An 8,715-nucleotide genomic window follows, 5' to 3' on the forward strand; every position below is an offset into this window, starting at 1 on the left:
CCAGCAACTCCAGGTATGTCCGTCGTGGAACCTATCAGACAACAGTATGGCAGGCTCTGTCTCACCCACTCTGCTATTGCTCTTCACTCATCGAAGTCTCAACACATACACTATACACATAAAACTATGTGAACACCACTACAAATTAGTGGATTCGGCTATTTCAGCCTCACGCGTTGCTGACAGGTGTATAAAGTCGAGCACGTAGCCATGCAATCTCCATAGACAAACATTGGCGGTAGGATGGCCTTACTGAAGAGTTCAGTGACATTCAATGTGGCACTGTCATAGGATGCCACTGTTCCAACTAATCAAATCACATGTATTTATATAGCCCTTCTTACATCAGCTGTTATCTCAAAGTGCTGTACAGAAACCCAGCATAAAACCCCAAACAGCAAGCAATGCAGGTGTAGAAGCACGGTGGCTAGGAAAAACTCCCTAGAAAGGCCAGAACCTAGGAAGAAACCTAGAGAGGAACCAGGCTATGAGGGGTGGCCAGTCCTCTACTGGCCACCCAGTAGAGGTGGAGGTGAAGTGCGTAAAAATCGTCTGACCTTGGTTGCAACACTCACTACCGTGTTCCAAACTGCCTCTGTAAGAAACGTCAGCACAAGGACTGTTCCTTCGGGAGCTTCATGAAATGGGTTTCCATGGCCGTACAGCCACATGCACACAAGCCTAAGATCACCATGCACAATCCCAAGTGTCTGTTGAAGTGGTGTAAAGCTTGCAGCCATTGGACTCTGGAGCAGTGGAAATGCATTTTCTGGAGTGATGAATCATGCTTCACCATCTGGCAGTCCCACAGACAAAACTGGTTCTGGCTTATGCCAGGAGAACGCTACCTGCCCCAATGCATAGTGCCAATTGTACAGTTTGGTGGAGGAGGAATTATGGTCTGGGGCTGATTTTCATGGTTCAGGATAGACCCCTTAGTTCTAGTGAAGGGAAATCTTAAAGCTACAGTATACAATGATATTCTAGACGATTCTGTGCTTCCAACTTAGTAACAGCAGCTTGGGGATGTCCCTATCCTGTTTCATCTAGGTCCATACAGAAAAAATTGGTTGAGATCGGTGTGGAAGAACTTGACTGGTCTGCACAGAGCCCTGACCTCAACCCCATCGAACACCTTTGGGATGAATTGGAACGCCGACTGCGAGCCAGTCTTAATCGCCCAACATCAGTGTCCGACCTTACTAATGCTCTTGTGGCTGAATGGAAGCAAGTTCCCTCAGCAATGTTCCAACATCTAGTGGAAAGCCTTCCCAGAGGAGTGGAGGCTGTTAAGGCAGCAAAGGAGGAACCAACTCCATATTAATGCCCATGATTTTGGAATGAGCTGTTAGACAAGCAGGTGTCCACATACTTTTGGTCATGTAGTGTACTAACCCACGCACAGTTACTGTAGTAAGGTGTGGCACTTACTGTCATCTGATGAGAGATATAAGTAATTACAAATAATAGCACTCTGTTACACCCACCTTTCCTGAGGCTCTCTTCAGTGTGTGTGTATGTGTGTGCAGCACAAACAATAACACATTTTATTTTGTGTGTCTGTGTGTGTCAGATGCATCCTGTTGTTCCCACTTATCATGACTGTTGATGACCCCTGACCTCTGCTCCAGGGATGGGTAGCAGCGTTGAACACTTGTCCTGTCTCATCAGACTGGTCATCAAGGTCTGCCTGCCTACTTACCGTGAATTCCCAGTTCACTCCCTCATTTTGAAACAAAACATTATTTCAAGAATTCATGAAATTCATAGAAATGTATAGTGTCGAGCCAGGAATTTTCCTAGACAGGTCACAACTCCAGGATCTAACTAAACTATAAAATCAGTCAATTTCCTGATCCTGATCTGTCACTTCCTCTTCCCTGTTTCGCAGATCTACTACATCACTTCCTAACTCTAACTTATGTCACTTCCTCCCTGTGTGTTCAGGTTCTGCTGCATCACCACTCGGTGGATGAGATCTCCTATATCGCCAAGGATACCCAGGCCTTCGACTACCACCGGGCCTTCGACTACGCCTCTGGGAAGGAGGGACACCACAGTTGGGATTGCAACACAAGTGTTTGTGAACTGCGTGTGTGTCGTCTAGAAGATGAAGGCGTGTGCTCCTCTTCCTTCACATCCCTCCCTCCCTCCCTGACAGGCAGAGCCCCTGATCGTTGACCTGCGCGACCTCTTCACACTCATCTACGACATCAAGCAGCACGAGGAGATGGAGAGGAAGGCCCAGAAGGACTGGCAGTGTCACACACAGACACACACACACACAAACCCACATGAAAACCACATTAAACATTTAGAGACATACGACTCAACAGATTGTATGCTTGTCTTGTGGTTGGTGATGTATATAGAAACTATATGAGTTATCATTACTCATTGTGTATTTATTATTACTTTTATGACACGTTTTACTTTTCTATTTCTTTATCTCTGCATTGTTGGGAAGGACCCGTAAAGTTAGCATTTCACTGTTAGTCTACACCTGTTGTTTAACAGTGAAATCAACAGTTTAAAAAAAAACATTTATCTCATTCAATTCCTTCACCAATCAGTTCAGAAAGAGCAAGCAAGCTAGTTGTTTACATGCGTGATGGATAGATAGCCTATGGCGCAAGATGCTAAATTTTGCGAATGCTCACCCTAGGTGGGGAGATAGCAGGAGAGGATTGAGGAGGAGGCTTGAAGCTCGGGGCATCTTGTTATGACATGCATTATCTTAGGCAAAAAAATTAAAAACACGTCTTGCCTTTTTGTCGTTAATAAATCCAACGTCAAACGTGATAACTAGGCCTATAGGATTCTTAACTAGCTTTAAAAAAGTTAATCCATTCTTCTCTCGCTAATTCAAAATCTCTCTCCCCATCTTCTGAATCACACTTGTAATGTCAGTACAGTAGTCTATGATTCGGGGGGGGGGGGGGCAGGTACAGTCAAAGATTTCCAGCTTGCAGGCAGACATTGGAATACGTTTCTGAGTGACAGAGTGAGGTCTTTGCATAGGCTCTTGGTTGCGTTTTTTTGCCTGGTATGTAAAATAACGTTACTAACAGGTTCCCAATGCCTTTGAAATAACAGTTCTGTTCAGGAACAGTATGAAACACCCTGCATACCACTGCTGGCTTGCTTCTGAAGCTAAGCAGTGTTGGTCCTGGTCAGTCCCTGGATGGGAGACCAGATGCTGCTGGAAGTGGTGTTGAAGGGCCAGTAGGAGGCACTCTTTCCTCTGGTCTAAAAAAATAATAATATCCCAATGCCCCAGGGCAGTGATTGGGGACACTGCCCTGTGTAGGGTGCTGTCTTTTGGATGGGATGTTAAACGGGTGTCCTGACTCTCTGAGGTCATTAAAGATCCCTTGGCACTTATCGTAAGAGTAGGGGTGTAAACCCTGGTGTCCTGGCTAAATTCCCAATCTGACCATCACGGTCACCTAATAATCCCCAGTTTACAATTGGCTCATTCCTCCTATTCCCCAGGTTGTTGCTGCAGATGAGAATGTGTTCTCAGTCAACTTACCTGGTAAAATAACAGAAAAATGAATGGATCACTTTCGTTCCTGTTATTTAATGTTTTCGGTTCTGTTCACTGAACTGAATTCAACCCCTGGTCCTCAACAAGTTACTTGCATACAGCTGCACGCACAACATTACTTTTCATGTTTCTTGCGGTTGTGGCCACAGTGGTGCCTGCAGATTTCCACTCCCCACTGGTGGTAGTGCAAAAACAGATTCCCCTGCAACACTGGTAGAATGCCCAAAAGCCTCCTGCTGCTCATGCTTGTAATGACATTGCTCCTTGCGCCCTTGCTCATTAATAGTGCGCAGGTGGAGTAGTCGAAGTAAAACCGTAACTAGCAAGATGGAGGCAAACACGAAACGGCGTATGCAAACCACAGGTATAATAAGAACTGGTGACTGCGTCCAAGATGTCCGACCGTTGTTTTAAAGTTTTTTTTTTTTAAAAGCACATTGTCTATTACGAAATAGACAAGTTTGAATCTTTAGATGTGGTAACTAGTGAGAACACATTTAATGTAGTCAACTGGCTGGGACTTCCAACTTCATTGGCTTATCCCTACCGATGACCCGGTTGGAGTCATGTCCAATCAGGTCATCAGGGCGAGGATCAGCCAACTGTGAAGAAGCACCATCGAGATAACGTCAATGGTGCTGCCCATGCCGTCACAGACGCTATAATGGCGCAGATAGAAAGATGAGCCCCCCCTAGGTTTCCATCCAATTAGCAGCAGATTTTCAAGCAAATATTCTAGAATGAAGAAAATATGTGCATTTTCCCATCAGTGGTATATTTCCACCGAATGGAATTGTTGCGGATAAAAAAATCATTGTGTGATGAGGTTCTGCACACAAAATGTACTTTTTCACTTAAGTTTTGATATACCGAATACAAATCTAAAGTTCAATGTGTCTCCAATGCATTTTCAACTCTACTGATAGTTTTGTTACAAAAACTGTTGCGATAAGTAGCAAATGTGCATACTCTGGTCTTGAGACTTGCCCTCTAGCCAATAGCTCGCAGATACAGTGCGGGGATGCTGTGCGGGTTGTTTATTCTACATGATGAGATTATTATGTATCTGCGGCAGTCAAACGGCAGTCAAGCATAGATCGTCATGTCACCAGAATCAGACCCTCGATATTTATCAGTGGTGAAAAAAGTACACCATTTTCATACTTGAATAAAAGTAAAGATACCTTGATAGAAACTCAAGTAAAAGTGAAAGTCAACCAAGAAAATCCTACTTGAGTAAAAGTCTAAACGTTTTTGGTTTTAAATATACTTAGGTATCAAAGTAAATATAATTGCTAAAATGTACTTAAGGGCTTGTAAGTAAGCATTTCAAGGTAAGGTCGACACCTGTTGTATTTGGCGCATGTGACCATTTAAAAAAAAAAAGATTTGATATTAAGCAAACCAGTCAGCACCATTTATATGTATTTTTTTACAGATAGCCAGCGGCACGCTCCAACACTCAGGCATAGTTTACAAACGAAGCTTGTGTTTAGTGATTCCGCCAGATCAGAGGCAGTAGGGATGACCAGGGATGTTTTCTTGATAAGTGTGTAAATTAGATAATTGTCCAGTCCTGCTAAGCATTCAAAATGCAACAAGTACTTTAATTTTGGGTTTCTGGGAAAATGTATGGAGTAAAAAGTACATCATTTTCTTCAGGAATGTAGTGAAGCAAAGATATAAGTTGTCAAAAATAGTAAAGTAAGTACAGATATCCCCCAAAAAACTACTTAAGTAGTACTTTCAAGTATTTTTACTTAAGTACTTTACACCGATGGTATGTATTGGAATGTGGCAAACGTGACAAAACTGCAATAATCCTCAAAATCTTGCAGAACAAGCAAATAGCTAGTTCTTACCAGCTGTCCAGAAGAGTACTTTATCTTAATGCTAGCTGGTGAAGGTATGGTGAATGTCCATGGAAAAATAACCAGCAAAAACCCAAAACCACCCCCCCAAACAAAATCACTTTTGCAACTTTTTGCTAATTTCTTTGAACAGCATGTCTGACTCTGAAACTGAATCTTTGAACAATGCTAACAATGATCCTGAATTTCGGGTCAATGCAAATGAAGCTGGACCTTTGGACAATGCTAATGACTCTGTAACCCCACAAGACTTCCCAGGGCTCCTGAAAATTGACCTTACCACCAGCTAATCAGGGAGATGGCACTGAGTCATTTGCTAGCTGGTCTCGTCGCCTTGAAGTAGGTGTACAAGCTATGTACAATAGGCCGGATGTGGAGTTGGACTCTGTGCTAGCATCAGTATTACCCACACGATTAGCTGATGCAGCATTCCTTTACTGGGACAGCCTTTCACCAATCATTCAGAAGACCTTCTCTGTTGTCAAGACCAAACAGAAGGAAGTCTTTGGCCCCAGGCAGTCTCTTCCATTCTTTCAGACATTTGTGAATGCTCGCCCTAGGAAGCCTGGTGAGAGCTTGGATGTGTACAGTGCTGACATCACTTGTCTGGTTCTGGAGGCCTTCCCAGACTATGACCACAAAGCACAAGAAGGGGAGAAGTTTTGCTGCTTTGTGGTTGGATTGGACCTTACCTTGCCGGTGAAAGTTCATGAAAATGGATCAGAGGCGCTGCTCGTCGCAAGTCGCTGTGGAAGAGCACGTGCAGCTCTCCAACTACATGCTGAGAACCCACCAGTGGCACCGGCCCCAGACCAGGTTGCTATGGTTCGTTCTAATGACACGGATGAGAAGTTCCTTCATGCTGTGGAGCTGCTGACGCTCACTGTGAATGGCCTGACGAGTGAGGTACGCCAGCTACGGGGGAAAAAAACAGAACCTCACAGAGTGTTTGGGCTTCTAGGCCAACAGGACCTCCATCCCATCCAATAATTCTGCAAGAGGAGCATGTGTTTTCTCACCAGCCATCAAGCTCAACATCCATCACAAGCCTACTACTCACCTGAACGACCGCCAGTACCGTCCTGCCTCTCCAGAGTACCGCCAAGTACCAGATACACCTCAGGTGGAAGCTTCCTCTATCTTTGTCCACAAAAGCTCCAATACGGGACCGGACCTATGGGAAGAGCAGCAGCAGGACACCATCCTGGCTGAAGTTATCAGTTGGAGAACAAAAGGTCAGAAACCGCCTCATTGGCAGATTAATCATCACAGGCCAGCATACTGACACAAATTCCATAGGCTGACATTCAACGGTCAGTTCTGCTGAAAAATCTACCACCCTGCCTCAAAGTCAGTCATCTATCAGGTAATTGTGCCTCAGTCCATACTGGAAGATGTACTCCAACTCCTTCACTGTAACCCTTTGGCAGGCCATCTGTCAGCTGACAAGGACTTGCAACATGCTCACCAACTCTGCTACTGGCCTTTCATGTTGAATGACATACGGGAATGGTGTAAACAGTGCATCCCATAAACAGTGCATCCCATGTGACACCAGGAGGGCTCCTACACCACACCTGAAAGCACCTATGAAGACCGTGGTAGCAACCAAGCCATTTCAGAAAGTCACGGCCGTCATTCTGGAACTGCCCTTCACCAGCCGAGGCAACAGATACGTGCTTGTGGTACAGGATTACTTTTCTAAGTACATCAACCTCTACGCCATGAAAGACCAGTGCACTACAACTGTGGCCAAGTGTCTTTTCGAGAACTTTGTCAGGAAACACAGCACACCAGAGACATTGCACACTGACCAAGAGCGTCAGTTCAAGGCTGACATTGTCTGAGTCTTTGCCAGTTGCTGGGAGTTAAAAAGACCTGGGGCCTCATTTATAAAAAATGTTCTTAGATTTATACTTGAACTTAGTCGTAAGTTCACTTCTGACAGTGTGCTTACGTCCAATTCATAAAACATACTGAGCATAAAAAACCTTGCTTACGTAGTTTCTAAGAAGCCTGTTTGTAACTTACACACCTGTGATCTATAAATCTCAAATTACCTTAAAATTGACTGCACATGCCCTTCAGCAGTCGGATGGTGCACTCCACAACCGACCTTGTTCTGCCATGCGCCAAATTGCAACTTAGGGGCTAAATCCGCACATAAATCTAACAGAACATTTATTGGGAGACGATTGCGATTTATAGGCCATGGATCATCATGCGCAAAAAAGTCATTCCGGTCTCCGAAAACTCTCTCCCTTCTAAAAGCATGGTTTTCAAAGTCTTCCAATGCAAGAACAGCCATGGTTACTTTATCTAATTTGACACACTATTTATAGAACATCGTATCCTGTTTTTAATTCAAAACACCTTGCTTCTGGCAAATAATTCCTCACACCTTTATTTGATAATTCCTAACAAATTATTCATAAAGCTAATGCAAAGTTCACCACAGGCATGGATGCATATGTCCCAAACTGCAATACCACTACGTAACCAGCAGGTAAATCACTTACGTCAAGTCTAGACTTTGCGTAGTGAGAAGATCATTTCCACGTCAAAGTAAGATTTAATAAATAACTACTTTTCTGCATAAGTCATACTTAAGATCAAAATTTATCGTAAGCCCGTTTTATAAATGAGGCCCCAGGACCAGCCCCTATCATCCACAATGTGATGGGATGGTGGAAAGAATTAATAGGTCACTTATCAATTAGCTGGCTAAGACACTGCCCCAACAGCCTGGCGATTGGGATGAGTGCCTCAAACAAGTTGCCCTGGCCTACAACAGCAGCATTCACTCTACAACTGGTTTCAGCCCCTTCTTTCTGACACATGGTCGAGAAGGGAGAATGACAGCAGGGAGAATGACAGCAGGGAGAATGACAGCCTCCACACGTCCACAACGCCAGCAGATTATGTAGGTCAACTTACCCACAAGCTCCAGTCTGCCCTTGGATCTGCTGCACAGAACAGAGAACATGCTCAGTTACAACAAAAACACAACTACGACAAAAATGTCAGGCACATCCCCTACAAACCAGGAGACCTTGTGTGGCTTAACCACCCTATGACAGCATGTCACAAGCGTTCACCACACTGAGTGCCTTGGATCTACAGAAGAGGATCCTGGTGGAACCTACAGGATCAGGTAACTGCTGGACTAGACTACCGAGACCCAAGCAATCCACTACAACTGCTTAAGGTCATACACCTCACCTGTACCCCAATGTGCAAGGAATGAGCCTGTGGAACACTTAGCTGCACCTCCTCGAACTCCAACCCTAATGG

This window comes from Oncorhynchus kisutch, linkage group LG27 (genome assembly GCF_002021735.2).
Source record: "Oncorhynchus kisutch isolate 150728-3 linkage group LG27, Okis_V2, whole genome shotgun sequence".
Lineage (NCBI taxonomy): Eukaryota > Metazoa > Chordata > Actinopteri > Salmoniformes > Salmonidae > Oncorhynchus > Oncorhynchus kisutch.